Genomic DNA, 15,886 nt, shown 5'->3' with positions numbered 1-15,886 from the left:
GTTGGTAAAGCTATGAAGTTGGCACTTGTAAATCTATAGAGGATTTTTGCTTGATTAAGTTGATGTGTGGTGAAATTAAAAATAATATGAAATTTATATGTACTTGTGCAATATAACACACATGTCCCATTGCAAATTGGGACCCCCCCACCGCCCTCCCCCTCTTTTTGCATGGTAGTAGAATTTTGGTCTCATGTCACCTTAGTTTGGTGGTGATTCGGAGTCTTAAAGTCTTTATGCTAGGTTTGAGCAGCCCTAAATGCAAGCTCTTGTCTATTTATTGAGAAGTTGAACTATAAAGGAATAGAATCATTTAGGAAGGAATCCACACTTAGCCAAGTTTTAGGTGAAGTTGAGCCTTAGTCAAGATCTGATAAAGAAGGGGAGAATTTGACTTGAAGCCCAAAATGTGATCCTTGTGAGAAAGTGGAAGTTTGATTGTGTAAGAACCCCAACTCGTTCTAACTTCAATTATGGTGGTTTGACATTTTGTCAAACACTTAGCATGCAAGCTTTGATACCATTGTAAGTACCCTCTCCAAGAAGATTCTTGTAAATACAAACTTTCTCTCTTATTTGTGTTTGTTTTGATGAATGTGGTATATTTGCAATATTTGATATGACTATATAATACAAGTAAAATATATTAAAATAATTAAATTTTCAACTTAAAGCTGAAATTGCATTCAAAATATACAACTAAAAATTTGAGATTTTCATATCAGCTTATATATTCTCTACTTTCATAAAATATCGACAACCCAGTTCATAAAATATCCCCTGTAATCAAAATCAACAATACCCAGCAAAACTAGGAGTTACAATTAATGAACACATATGTAAACATGCCTCGAAAGTTTGAAACCCTTTGAAAAGGATGAATAATAGCAGCAAATGAATAGCTTGAAATCTGATCAACAGTGGCTGCAATAATGAACCTATAGGCCTGCATTAGGTGAAACTTAAAAAAAGTTTTAACCCTTGCACAAATCTGCTCTTTCTGCTCATATTGGATTCCTGGATGAAGTCCACACTATTGTAATGATCCCTTAATTAATGACATCTGAGATTTCGGCCATATAGATATACCAAATAAAATATACATAAATATTTATAATATACATATCCTAATGCATATACATACATACATATATGAATGAAATGTACTTATATCTCATACAAACAATATTATATATTTATAGACATAGATATATATGATCATTTACATTAATTGATATAATATGAAACTGAGTAACATAACTTACAATTACTTGTCAGATATAAGATTAAAGTATATAAAAAAAACAAATTCTTTTAAACCCACAACCCTTGGTCAGACCATGGCTGTGAGCAAAGGTCGCGACCTTGGTCGAGTGACCAAGGGTCACTGCTTATAGAGTATGCTGCCACATATTAGTGAGTGGTAGGGAGACCATGTAGGAAAATAAAAGAACATAGTCAGCACATAAAGCAATAAAGGTTATTAAGTACAGAAAAATAAAAGACAGTGGTGATAATAAAGACAGGGAGCCGTTGAAGATATACAGCAGTACAGATAAGCAATAAGAATTAAGTGTCAAGAACAGCGTTGATAATAGAAAAAGAGACATCAATGAATATATTAGACAGTCAATGGCAATTACAAGACTGTAGCAATAAGGAGTGGTAATGAAATTGACAAGAAACAGTGACAATAGCAGAGATGAGAAACAAATTGGAAGAGGGAATATGGAGGGAAAAAAAGAATAAAGAAAGGACTTGATGGTACTTCGAAGGGTATAAGAGAAAAGCATAAAAACAAGTAGATAGAAATAACAGCATTAATAATTACTGAGGCAAGGCAGCGATAAGAAAATAAAAAGAAAAACAGCGTAAACATAAAATACAAACAACGAAAGCCATTTTTAATAAGATATATTATAAAGTGATTGGACCAAGAGGAGCATTACAAATACTTCAGTACTGTGATAAATCACAGTTTTGGTAATAACAAATTGGAGAGTTAATAAGAAACTTAGAGAAGCGCATAGAGAACATTTGGAATTAGTGAGAATTAAAATCAGAATAACATCTCAAGAATAAAGTGCAGATTTAGACACAGCCAAGAGGTATATCATATTTATTTCATATTTAATATTTATATTATTATTATAGAAGAATACGAATCATGATGGGGTGAGAACTTTATTGTTCTCATAGAGACCAAGTTGATCTTGGTAGAGGGCATTTGTTATGGATATCGAGTTTCTTGTAAAGAGAACTCATAGAGATTCCCTAAGAATGTCGGGATTCCAATTTGGAACCCAGAGAGATTTATAGAGAATCTCTAGAGACAATATATATATTGTAGTGGTTAGTCATATGCATATGTTAGAGATTAGATCCTTGGTCAGAGGTGGGATCTCTGCTAAGTGATTATTGCTAATGAGTGCACTCGTTAATAGAGATCTTAGAGCCCATAGAAAGGCACTCTCAATGCGATGGTTTCCTAATTGAGAATAATTCTCATCAGAGGGTAAGGTAAATCTGAGAAGAGTACTTTCTAAGGATTTGGTGGGTTAGTATGGGATTAGTGAATAATTAATTTAATGGTTATTTATCTTATTATCTACTAACACCTGTTGCAGGTCTTATAAGTAATTGATTGCATATCTATATATATTTTATCATGTACTAACAAATTGTTACAAGTTATTGCCTTAATTAAGTCAATTCGGAAGTGGGGAGATTATTGTGGTATCAAAGCACAATCCCGCCATCTTGTGAGTAGAAGCTTATGCAAACTTACGAGAGAAGAACAAAGAAGCCACAATGAATGACTTAGACATATGGAATAAACAAACCAGACATTGATAAGTGGAAAAATCAAATCAGGCACTCCTCCAAGCCCTACAAAACATGGGAAATTCAATCAATAATTTAAAAGGCCCATCCCAACCAAGGGAGAGGCACTAGCTCAAATCATTCAGAGAACAACAGTATAACCTCTAACACTAAAATACCCCAATCCCCATTCTTTCCTAGGGAAGGGTCCCTAAGAGAAGAAGGAATAGAACAACTCATGACCCAAATTGAAGATATAACAAGGGCTTATGCAGAGCTAGATCCTCATTTTAGAGAAGTAGTATCATTTAGAGAGTTTTGTGAAGATTAGTGAAGAGAGACACCCAAGAGGCATGTAAATAAGGAATTCAAGCACAACGTGAATAAGGTAACACTTCCAAACTTTGATGGATCAGGGAAGATTACAACTCATGCATGTTTACAAGATTTCAATACATTTTTCATCTTAAGTCCCATGATAGAAGAAGATGCCCTCCAATTGGAATAATCCATTCAAAAGGAGCAACACATCAAATGGTGGCACCACCGACTTTCCTCCCTAGGACATCAAGATATAAACTCCTATGGAGAATCCTCCCCAAAACTTATTAACGGGTTTAATGAAAGAGATGTGGAATGGTACTTACAAGATTTAACACATCTTAAACAAATTAGAATAGTAGATTAATTTGCACATCAATTCCAAGGGTTGTCAGTTATGATTCCTAATCCCTTCCAAAATAGACTCACTCATATGTACATATAAGGTCTCAAAGAATCCACAAAAAATGTTGTGAAACCATTTGACCCACAAACGCGAGAGGAAGCTGTCAAGAAAGAAAGAAAGAAAGAAAGGTTGAATCTAATAATATTAGGGAAAGGTCCAAAAGCTTCATTTCTAGAATGTTCCATCAAAGTGAAGAAGCAAAGAAGGATAACCAAGATAAACCATGTTAATCCATGGAGCATAGGACAAATGTCAACAAAGGGAAGAACTAATCCAAAAGAATTTATATTTCAAATGTAAAGAGCCGTAGATACATGGTCACCAATGCAAAAAAGGGCTAAAGTAGATGAATAAGAATATGGAATTCTAGCCATCATCACTCAAGTAAAGGACATAGAACATTTAAATAAAGGAGACATTACAATTATTCTTTGTATGTTAAGGATGATAAGGGTGTAGAATTATTTATTGAGTATTTTCTTAGAGAATTGTGTTGTCAAGATAAATGGAATAACGGTGATATCCTAATTAGGCAGAGTAGTTCCAGCAATCTAGAACACTTTCAAAGATCATATAACTATTATAACTCCTTGAATAAAATAAATAAAACCTTCTTAAATTTCCAAGTCTTGGGAAAATAAATCATCAAAATGCTTGAAGACAAGAAAAAATTGAGATGGGGCACTGTAATGACCCTTAATTAATGGCATCTGAGATTTCCATATTGATAAACCAAATTTCACACACACACATACAGATATATACGTGTGTGTAATATATATATATATATATATATGATGAAATGTACTTATATCTCATACAAATAATATTATATATTTACATAAATACATATATGGTCATTTCAAATAATTGATATAATATGAAATTGAGTTACATAACTTACAATTACCAGTCAAATATAAGATAGAAGTTTATTTAAAAAGAATTTTTATTTTATTTTATTAAAGCCACAATCCTTGATTGGACTAAGGTCGTGACCTTGGCTGACTGACCAACAGTCGCTACCTATGAAATATACCACCTCATATAAGTGAGCGGCAGGGAGGCCACATAGGAAAAGAAAAGAACACAGTCAGCACATAAAGCGATAAAGATTATTAAGTAAAGTGAAATAAAATACATAGTGGTGATAAGAAAGTAAGCGTGCCTTTGACAATATATAGCGACAAGGATAAGCAATAAGAGTTAAGTGTCAGGAACAGTGTTGATAAAAGAAAAGAGATATCAACGGATATATTAGATAGTCAGCAACAATTACAAGATCGCAGCGGTAAGGAGTGGTAATGAAAGTTGGCAAGAAACGACGACAATAGCAGAGATATGAAACGAATTGAAAGAGGGAATAAGGAGGCGAAAAAATAAGGAAAGGACTCGATAGGTACTTAGAAGGGTATAAGGAAAAAACATTAAAACAAGAAGATACAAATAACATGATTAATAATTACTGAGGCAAGGCAGCGATAAGAAGATAATAAGAAAAGTAGTGTAAACATAAAATACAAACAATGACAGCTATTTTTAATAAGATATATTATAAAGTGACCAGACCAATAAAGCATTACAAATACTACAGTATTGTGATAAGTCACAGTTCTGGTAATAATAATCTGCAGAATTAATAAGGAAACTTAGAGAAGAACGTAGAAAACATTTGGAAGAAGTGAGAATTAAAAGCAAAATAATATCTAAGGAATAAAGTGCAGATTTAGAGGGAACCAAGAGGTACATCATATTTCTTTTCATATTGAATATTTATTTTATTATGATAGAAAATTATGAATCATGATGGGATGAGAACATTCTAGTTCTCATAGAGACCAAGTTGGTCTTGGTATAGGGCATCGTTATGGATGTTGAGTTTCTCATAAATTAAACTCATAGAGATCAAAGGGCGTTCTCTAAGAATGTTAGGATTCCAAATTGGAAACCAAAGAGAGATTTATAGAGAATCTCTAGAGACTATATATATATATATATATATATATATATATATATTGTATGGATTAATCATATGCATATGTTAGATATCAAAGACTTGATCGAAGGAGGGATCTTAGCTAAGTGATTATTGTTAATGAGTACGCTCATTAATAGAGATCCCAAAGGCCTTAGAAAGGTGCCCTCAATGTGATGGTTGCATAATCGAGAATTATTCTCACCAGAGGGTTAGGTAAATCTAAGAAGAGTACTTTCTAAGGACTAGGTGGGTTGTTATGGGTTAGTGAATAATTAGTTTAATCGTTATTTATCTTATAATCTACTAGCACTTGTTAAAGGTTTTATAAGTAATTGATTTCATATCTATTTACATTTTCTCATGTACTAACAAACTGTTACAGTTATAGCCTTCATTACTCAATCCAGAAGTGAAGACATTACAACTATGGCAGTGATTCAGCTGATCTCTCACAGCCTCATCATTACAATTATGATGAAGAGTTCTTGTTCTTCAAAGGATAAAAATGGATGAAACCTTTGGCTTCTGTTTCATGTCATTGACTTCTTCATGGTCACGACACCTATGTCATGAGTATGAAGGGACTTAATGCTGCTGTTCTCAAACAAATCAGAAATGACAACATGCCTCTATGAAGAACCTCCTTTATCATGTGTAGAAAAAACACTAGTGACTGCTCCACTAAGTAAAGGATCAACTTCCACATCTACCTTCTTTCCCATGGTTCCTTTTGCATGATAAAATCATTTAAATTAGTGTTTGCTTTTTTCTTCCTTACAAAGGATCCAAGATGCTTGGATGTTGTAGAAGCCCTGATAAATTTTTATTATGACCTTGAAAGACATTATTATAATATTGAAAGGCATGCATCAGCCGAGTAAAATCATATATAGATTATAACAAGTTCTAACTTCAATTTTGGCAATTTGACATTTTGTCAAACACTTAGCATGAAAGCTCTGATACCAATGTATGAATGAATGAATGAATGAAGGAATTTTAATGACGTCCACAAGACCAATGGTCTAAGGGACCAAGAGAAAGTCAATTAATCAGTTGGCTACAATTTCTCCAAGTTGTCCCTTCTATGGTGGATCCACATTAAGAAAGTTGTCATTTTGTACAATCTTGCCTCTTCAAAATGTTCATTCATGCTGTTCACCTATAACTTGTCATCGTATTGTATTCAAATATCTTCATAAGTTTCACACTTTTCGATTAAATGCCACTTTGTTTCAACCACCCCTCTGTTTTTGCCTGCCTGATTTGTCCACATGACAGCCCTAACTTTCTCTAATACCCACTTTTTAATCTCAATGTTAGTGCTTGGGCACTCAATTTTTATGTTCCATCTGTTCGACCACTTGCTCTTTTGTTTCATCGAGCTCTTCATCAACAACCATCTTCCAGTGATGCTTGTCCATATTTCCTGTTTTTTTAAAAGTATCTTAGCAAGTGAATAATTGTAGAGACTTAAATCGGAAACATACGTGCCTCCACGAGGAGTATCTCGTAAGGGATCATAGACTTGACCTTGACATAAGAACCCTCTCTAGGTGGATTCCCGTAAACACAAATTTTCTGTCTTGTTTGTGTTTGTTTTCATGAATGAATTTAGTATATTTGCAATGTTTGATATGACATTACAATGCAACATATAAAAGATATTCAAATAATAAATTTTCCAACTTAAAACTGAAATTGTATTGAAAATATGCAACTGAAAACTCCAGATTTTTATATTAGCTTAGATACTTAGTATTTTTCACAAAATATCAATAAATCACTTCATAAAATATCCCCTATAATCCAATTCAATAGTACCTAGAAAACTAAGCATTACAATTAATGCAATCACGTGTAAACATGACTTGAAACCTCTTGAAATGATGAATAACAATGAATGAATAGCTTGAAATCTGATCAACAATGGCTGCAATAGTGAAGCTACAGGTCTGCATTAAATGACACTTCAAAAATGTTTCAAACCCTTGTGCAAATCTACTCTTTATGCTCAGATTGGATTCTTGGATGAAGCCCATACAATGACAATGATTTACCTGATCTCTCACAGCCTCAAAAGTGCAATTAGGATGAAGATATTTTGTTCTTCAAAGCGTAAAAATGGCTAAAACCTTTAGTTTTTCTTCCATAGTCACAAATTCCCAAAAGCATAGTACAAAATGATCATCATAATGAGGTTGATTTTCTTTTTGATGTGCTTCTATAACTCCAATCTCCTTAATAGCATTTAAATCCACTTTTAGGTTTTCAATAACACTTTATAACAAGTCTTCGAACTTGGGTGCTCATATTCATGGATTATAAATGTATTGTAATATCATAAATGATAATATAACTTGTGTGCACATTGAATTTATAAAATACTTTAATGTTTTGGCCTACAAAATATAATGCATTAATTGTACTTTATGTGACAAATGAAGTGTCACGACCTCATTGAATATAGAATGGCATTTTAACCTTATAAATAATTATTAATAATCACTTTATTAATAATTAAAATACAATAACTCCACAAATAATCATTGTTTATCAATTCCGTCTGAACTTGGGAGTTAATGAGAGTTAACCATTATGTCCATTGTGCACCCAATTTGCCTTACTAAACATAGTAGGGGTCCATCTCTATCAACCCCTAACCTGCTATTATTAGTAAAAGTGCATACCCGATCATTAAAGATGCCAAGGCTCAATACCACAACTAAGGTCGGTTCGAGTGCTCTGCCAAATATAATGACTGTGCGAAATGACTTACTATTATTAGTATGTGATGTCCCCAGAGTGGGCCCCTAACGGAAGGTGACGTAGGTCTGTCCGTGCGGTTTGTCGCTACCACGTGTCCGGGGTCCTCGCTAGCGAGGCTATCCTGGGGTTGCCCCCTTAACGCGGGGAGGTGCCGTTTACTAACAGTCTGGGCTTTTGGTACAACGGTTACTAACTTGGGATCAGAGCAAAAGTCCTGCCATCCTGTGGAGGTTTTATCGGGAATTTGGAACAGCGGGGAAAGTGTTTGACGAAATGTCAAAACACTAAAATCAGAGCATGCGACAAAGGCATTATAATTTCCGCAATACCAAAGCAAGACAAGATAGGACTTCAGACCTGCAGGGCGAACAGTCTAGCTCATCTATCCAGGTAGATATAGAATCCAGTCATACAGACACAGGGGAGGTATTCTTTGATCAAGACTACGACCACAATATGGATAGAGGCGGGAATGCCGGTCCAGATCAGCGAGAGGAAAGATTTTTACAGTTATTAGACACCTTGGCACAGGGACAGCGATTAGCAGAACAGAGAGCACAGGAACAGAACCAGAGAATGGAGCTTATGATGCAGATGATGGCTCGACAAATGGGGTTGAACGCTAACATAGGTGGAGGAAATAATCAGAATGGTCACAATCAGAATGGGAATAATCAGGATGAGATACATAATGGAGGCGAACAAATTGGGAACAATTTCGATCATGCACCCCAGCAAGCTAGGACAGTGAGTTCGAGGCCTATGATTCCTACGTTCCTTCCTAGGGCTCCAGAGCAGCCGGTACCAGAACCCCAGATCACTGACATACAGGATCAGCTGAGGAGAGATTGGGAAGCAGGAGGTCCAGATTTTACAGCTGCAATCACCTTCAGAGAGTATATGGATGTGCGGATGAAGCATATGCCCCGTGGACAAGACAGGACTCAAAGCTATGAGCTACGAAAGAAAGTAGGAAAACTACAGTTACCATATTATGATGGCTCGGGAAAGTCTACAGCAAGAGCTTGGGTTCAAAAGCTCGACACATACTTTCAATTGAACCCTATGTCCGAGGAAGAAGCTATTAAGTATGCAGCAATTCACTTGGATGGGTTAGCACACGAGTGGTGGCATCATGGTATGGTCACTATGGGTCATGCACACATTACTTCATATGTGGAGTTCACGGAGAGGCTGATTGAACGATTTGATAAGAAGGATCCAGAACTCCATTTCAAGGAGTTAGCTCAGCTTAAACAGTGGGGATCATTGGAAACCATACATTTCGGAGTTTCAGAAACTTGCAGTGTTAGTAACAGATGTATCCGAACGGAGGCTATTGGTTTTATTTATGGATGGGTTAGTTGATCCGTTGAGAGGGTGGATTAAAGCTCTCAACCCTCCCACTTTGCAAGAAGCCATTAAGAAAGCTCGTGACATGGATTCTGCTTCAGCTTCTAAAAATAAATTTCAGGCAAAGAGTTTCCCTTCAGGAAAAGATAAGGACAGGAAACCCTTTCATAGAGAGGCGCAGCTACCAAGGGAGGAAAGTAAGAAACTGGACAAGGAGACACTTAATGACTTGCGTAGGAAGAAGTTATGCTTCTATTGCAAAGGACCGTATGAGTACGACCATGACTGTCCTATGAGGCCAAAAGGGAAGGCCAACCGGGCAATGTGGGCTTATTACGAAGAATCAGATTCAGATGGTTCGGAACATCATGATGAGGATCCTGATGAAGCAGAGGGAGAGCAGGAGATAGGCAGTGCAGGGCAAAAGCAGGAAACAGAGCTACATTTACAGGAAGCACGACTGTCTAGTATCCAGAGAGAGGGATCTTTCAGACTTCGGGGAGTCTTGGCTGGGCAGAAGGTTATTACATTGTTGGACACAGGTGCCACACATAATTTCATTGATGTACGATTCGTGGAGAAGCGTGGACTCATTACTGAGGAGTTCGAGGGACTAAGAGTCAAGGTAGCTGATGGGTACACTCTTCGTTGTGACAGGATGGTACGAGATCTACCTATGCGCCTGAACAACTATGAGTTTAAGGCGGACTATCATGTGGTCAACATGGGTGACATGGACATAGTACTTGGAATGCAGTGGCTACATTCATTGAAGGTGGTTACTCTGAGATTAGAGGATATGGAGATACAATTTGAAATGAATGGTAGGACTCATGTGCTAAAGGCTATCCGTAATGGAGACATCAGGACTATCTCATTTAGGCGGCTGGAGAGATTAACTAGGCATAATGATATAGAGTGGGCAGCAGTTTGTACTTTGATACCTACACAGGAGGAGCAACATAAGGCGGAATATCATCCTGATATTCAGAAATTGAGGATTAAGTACGAAAAGGTATTCAGTGAGATTCCACCAGGCAGGCCACCGGATAGAGGCATTGAGCATATTATTGAGCTGGAGGAAGGTGCTAAACCTATCATGATCACACCATATCGACATCCAAAGCGACTCAAGGATGAGATCGAAAGGACCATTGAGGAGTTGCTAGCTATGGGGCACATCCGACCAAGTAAGTCACCTTTTGCATCTTCTGTTGTTTTGGTAAAAAAGAAGGATGGAACGCTTCGGATGTGTATTGATTACAGGGCATTAAATAAGAGAACCATTAAGAACAGGTATCCTATTCCTCGCATTGATGAGTTGATAGATGAATTGCATGGGGCTTGTTATTTCACGAAAATTGATTTGAGATCAGGATATCACCAGATCAGAGTCCGTGAACAGGATATTGAGAAAACTGCTTTCAGATGTCATTGTGGGCACTTTGAGTTTGTAGTCATGCCTTTCGGCCTGACCAATGCACCTGCCACTTTCCAGTCCACTATGAACAGAGTTTTCCACCATCAGTTGAGGAAATTCGTGTTGGTGTTTTTTGATGACATTTTGATCTATAGCCGATCATGGCAGGAGCATCTAGAGCATTTGGAGACAGTGTTGAGCATTCTACAGAAGGAGTCCTTGTATGCAAAGGAGTCCAAATGTGACTTAGGGATGACCGAGCTATTATATTTGGGACACATCATTAGTGCAGATGGAGTGCGGATGGATCCTGAAAAGATTCGCGCCATTATTGATTGGCCTCCACCAGAGAACCTTACACAGTTGAGGGGGTTCCTTGGTTTATGTGGTTTCTATCGCAGGTTTGTCAGTGGCTATTCGCGACATGCAGCTCCCATGACAGATCTCCTGAAAAAAGGGGAATTTGTGTGGACTCAGAAGGCACAGGACTGTTTTATGAGATTTAAGGAGATAATGACTACATGCCCAGTTCTAGCACTACCTGATTTCACGAAGCCATTTGAGCTTCAATGTGATGCATCTGGAGAGGGAGTAGGTGCTGTACTTATGCAGAATAAGCACCCCATAGCTTATGAGAGCAGGAAACTCAGAGGACCCGAGCGTTCATTCAGTATATATGATAAGGAGATGTTGGCTATCATGCATGCTTTGGCCAAGTTTAGACAATATCTTGTGGGTAGCAAGTTTTGTATTAAAACTGATCATAACAGTCTGAGGCATTTCTTGGGACAGCGGGACCTGAATGATCGCCAACAAAAGTGGGTAAGTAAGTTGCAGGCATATGATTTTGACATCTCATATGTCAAGGGAACTCAGAATGTTGTTGCAGATGCTCTATCTCGAAGGCCACACCTCACTCTTATGGTTCAGATATCAGAGGATTGGCGACATTTGATTATAGCAGAGTATGCCAGGGATACATGGGCCTCCGATATAGTAGAGGGAACAGTGATTGATACCAGATACACACTTATAGATGATTTAATCATTTACAAGAACAGGATTTACCTAGTCCCAGGATCGAAGGTTAAGCGACTGATCTTGAGAGCATTTCATGACTCACCGACAGCAGGCCATCCCGGGTACTTCAAGACTTACAGATCAGTTCGAGAGCGGTTCACTTGGAAAGGGCTGAAAGTTGATGTTTTGCAGTATGTTCGAGAGTGTCTTGTTTGCCAGCAAAACAAACAAGAACACACCTATCCGGCAGGGCTCTTACAGCCACTTCCGATCCCTGACAGGAAATGGGAGTGCATATCCATGGACTTTATCACAGGTTTGCCCAAGGTACAAGGACGGGATTGTATTTATGTGGTGGTAGATAGATTAACGAAATATGCTCATTTCTTTCCTGTCACCACTACACACTCAGCAGCTCAGGTGGCAGAAGTTTTCTTTCGGGAGGTTTTCAGATTGCACGGATTGCCTCGGAACATTGTGAGTGACAGGGATAGCCGTTTCATGAGTCACTTTTGGCAGGAGGTATTCCGGTTATGTGGCACGGAGCTTACACCCAGCACTAGCTATCACCCACAAACCGATGGTCAGACAGAGATTGTGAACAAGTGGGTGGAAGGGTATTTAAGGAATTATGTAGCAGCTCAGCAGCGAGCTTGGGTCAGATGGATATATCTCTGCGAGTATTGTTACAATACTACATATCACCTCACTATACAGATGACACCCTTCATGGCACTTTACGGTTATGAAGCACCTAGCTTCTTGGATTTGTTATTGGGCGACAGCCGGGTACCCAGTGCAGGTGAATTATTACAGGAGAGTAAGGACATAGTTGCTACTCTCAAAGATAATATTGCGAGAGCTCAGAACCAGCAGAAGCAGTATGCAGATCAGAAGAGGACTGAGCGTAGTTTTGAGGTAAACGATATGGTTTACCTCATGTTGCAGCCATACAGGCAATCTACTCTTAAGAAGAGTGGTGCAGAGAAACTCAAGCCACGCTATTATGGGCCATTCAGAATTATCAGGCGAGTTGGTGAGGTGGCTTATGAGTTGGAGCTTCCCGCAGACAGCAGAGTGCACAATGTGTTTCATGTGTCACGCCTCAAGAAGGCTTTGGGTCAGAATGTGGTGCCTTCTGCAGTATTACCTCCTTTAGATGATGAGGGAAAATTGATTTTAGTACCAGAGTCCATCCTGGAAAGCAGAGAAAAGCAGCTTCGCAGAAGAGTGATCAGAGAGTACTTGGTTAAGTGGAAAGATCTACCTGTTGAGGATGCTACTTGGGAGGGGGAAGCTATTTTGCAGCACCCGGCGTTGAGATTGCTTGAGGCCAAGCAATTTCAGGAGGGGCGGACTGTAATGTCCCCTCTTTAGTTCGACATGGCATTAAACATGGATTTGCCTATCCCAGACTCTCGTAGGCAAATGGTGTGGAGAGAGAGTCAATGTTGCGGATCAGATGGTCATATTATGCTTTTGAAGAAGTATTAAGAGGTTTTATTTCATTATTATGTGTTATTGGGGCCTACATGTTATAATTTTAAGTTGAGTTGCACTTTTTATTTTTTTTAAAGTTACTTTATTATAAAAAGTGCCTTATAATGAGAAGTTTATAAAGGATGTTTCTAGAAGTTCTAGTAACTTCTTAGAAAAGTAAATAAATAGAGGGCTGGGCCTCTCATTTGGACATGCGGGGATTTGAGATTCCTTCTACTTCTTCATTGTGGAGCAATTTGTAGCCTCTTGGGTCTGCAAATTATTCGATCTTTGGGAACGAATCACTCCCTTGGATTGGCGACTTTGAAGGTGTGAAATATCACCTGAATTGTTGCAGTTGAGGAGTTGGTATTCAGCCATCTCATTTGAACTTCATTGAGAAATTGTTTGAAGGGTTTATTTTGATTGGAATAAGGGTTTCAGATTTGCCCTAGCATTGGTGAAGCATGTGACAAGGGTTTGGAAGCAATTCAGCACTTTTCTGTGAAGTCCATATCTGGGCCTGCGACACACATTTTTGCTCATATCTTCCTATCCCTTTGGAGTTCGATTTTATGCATTGGAGGGGTTATATATTAACCCTAGGCGTTTCAGATCATACCAAATTTGGCACCCATTACCAAGTAGATTATTTTATAGCAGGGCCGTACATAACAGGGCTGAACTAGGGCACGGGTCACAAATTTGTTCGTATCTCACAAACAGTTCAGAGATTAATTTTATGCCTTTGGGAAATCATCAAACAACCCTAGGCGTCCCTGTTTAGGGCATTTTCGTCAGCAGAAAAAAATACAAAAAATTCAGACATTGAAATCGCAGTCTCTCAGCTACCTGGTACAGCCAGCACAGGGTTGCAGATTTGTCACAGTTGGAGGGCAGTTTGGACAGATTTGAGGAGTCTTCTTCATCAGCTTTCATCAGCAATTAAGGCAGCGTCTCCAGGTTTTTATACATTGCTTAGTGATTGAGTTTTTGCACAGAATTGCATATATATATACAGTTACTGGTGAATCAGTCCAGAATGCGTTATAATCAGTCATCATTGTAATTGGATTGATGCATTGTAAGGTTTTGTTATTGTCCTAGGTTCATTGTAATGGTCCATATCAATTCAGAAAATAGTCTTTATAATCAGTCATTATCATTTATGATCTGCCATTGCATAGCTGTGACAGTCCATTAAAAATCAGATATTGTAAACCAGTCATCTACCATTCCAAATCTGAACAGTGATATTCTTTCAAAGCATTGTATTGTCTTATGCACAAAGGTTGATATGATGTAAACTGAATTACTTGGTTGTGACAGTCTACTAAGATCTCATATTCAGTCATTGATGTACACAGTCCTTACAATCAGATTGCATGCATTGTTAGGATTAGATATAATGGTTTATATGCTGTCCTCAATCCATGTTAGTATTCACATACAAATCTGAAAATTGTCATATTTTAAATATTGTTATTGTTATCGTAAATTACATGCCAAGTGTTTGATAAAATTCCTAGTTCATTTTGAGGGTTTCAGTGGTCTTTATAGTAAGGGTCATTACAGTGGTATCAGAGCCGGAGGTCTCGAGGTCGAGACCCGCGGAGCGTGGTGGGCTGTGATGTCCCCAGAGTGGGCCCCTAACGGAAGGTGACGTAGGTCTGTCCGTGCGGTTTGTCGCTACCACGTGTCCGGGGTCCTCGCTAGCGAGGCTATCCTGGGGTTGCCCCCTTAACGCGGGGAGGTGCCGTTTACTAACAGTCTGGGCTTTTGGTACAACGGTTACTAACTTGGTATCAGAGCCGGAGGTCTCGAGGTCGAGACCCGCGGAGCGTGGTGGGCTGTGATGTCCCCAGAGAGGGCCCCTAACGGAAGGTGACGTAGGTCTGTCCGTGCGGTTTGTCGCTACCACGTGTCCGGGGTCCTCGCTAGCGAGGCTATCCTGGGGTTGCCCCCTTAACGCAGGGAGGTGCCGTTTACTAACAGTCCGGGCTTTTGGTACAACGGTTACTAACTCTGTGATGTCCCCAGAGTGGGCCCCTAACGGAAGGTGACGTAGGTCTGTCCGTGCGGTTTGTCGCTACCACGTGTCCGGGGTCCTCGCCAGCGAGGCTATCCTAGTAACCGTTGTACCAAAAGCCCGGACTGTTAGTAAACGGCACCTCCCTGCGTTAAGGGGGCAACCCCAGGATAGCCTCGCTGGCGAGGACCCCGGACACGTGGTAGCGACAAACCGCACGGACAGACCTACGTCACCTTCCGTTAGGGGCCCACTCTGGGGACATCACAGCCCACCACGCTCCGCGGG

General features: G+C 38.8%; 1 protein-coding gene across 1 annotated transcript in view; it reads right to left on the bottom strand.

Moving 5' to 3' along the window:
• The window catches only part of LOC149571470 (DNA (cytosine-5)-methyltransferase DRM2-like), a 218,053-nt gene that overhangs the window by 25,865 nt on the left and 176,302 nt on the right, over positions 1-15,886 (bottom strand). The gene's annotated exons all lie outside the window — the stretch shown is intronic.

The sequence above is a fragment of the Cupressus sempervirens genome, chromosome 2 (assembly GCF_028749045.1).
Source record: "Cupressus sempervirens isolate cs-2001-9-10 chromosome 2, ASM2874904v1, whole genome shotgun sequence".
Taxonomy (NCBI): Eukaryota; Viridiplantae; Streptophyta; class Pinopsida; order Cupressales; family Cupressaceae; genus Cupressus; species Cupressus sempervirens.
Note: the sequence above shows the minus strand (reverse complement) of the source record. Positions and strands in the feature narration are given on the sequence as shown.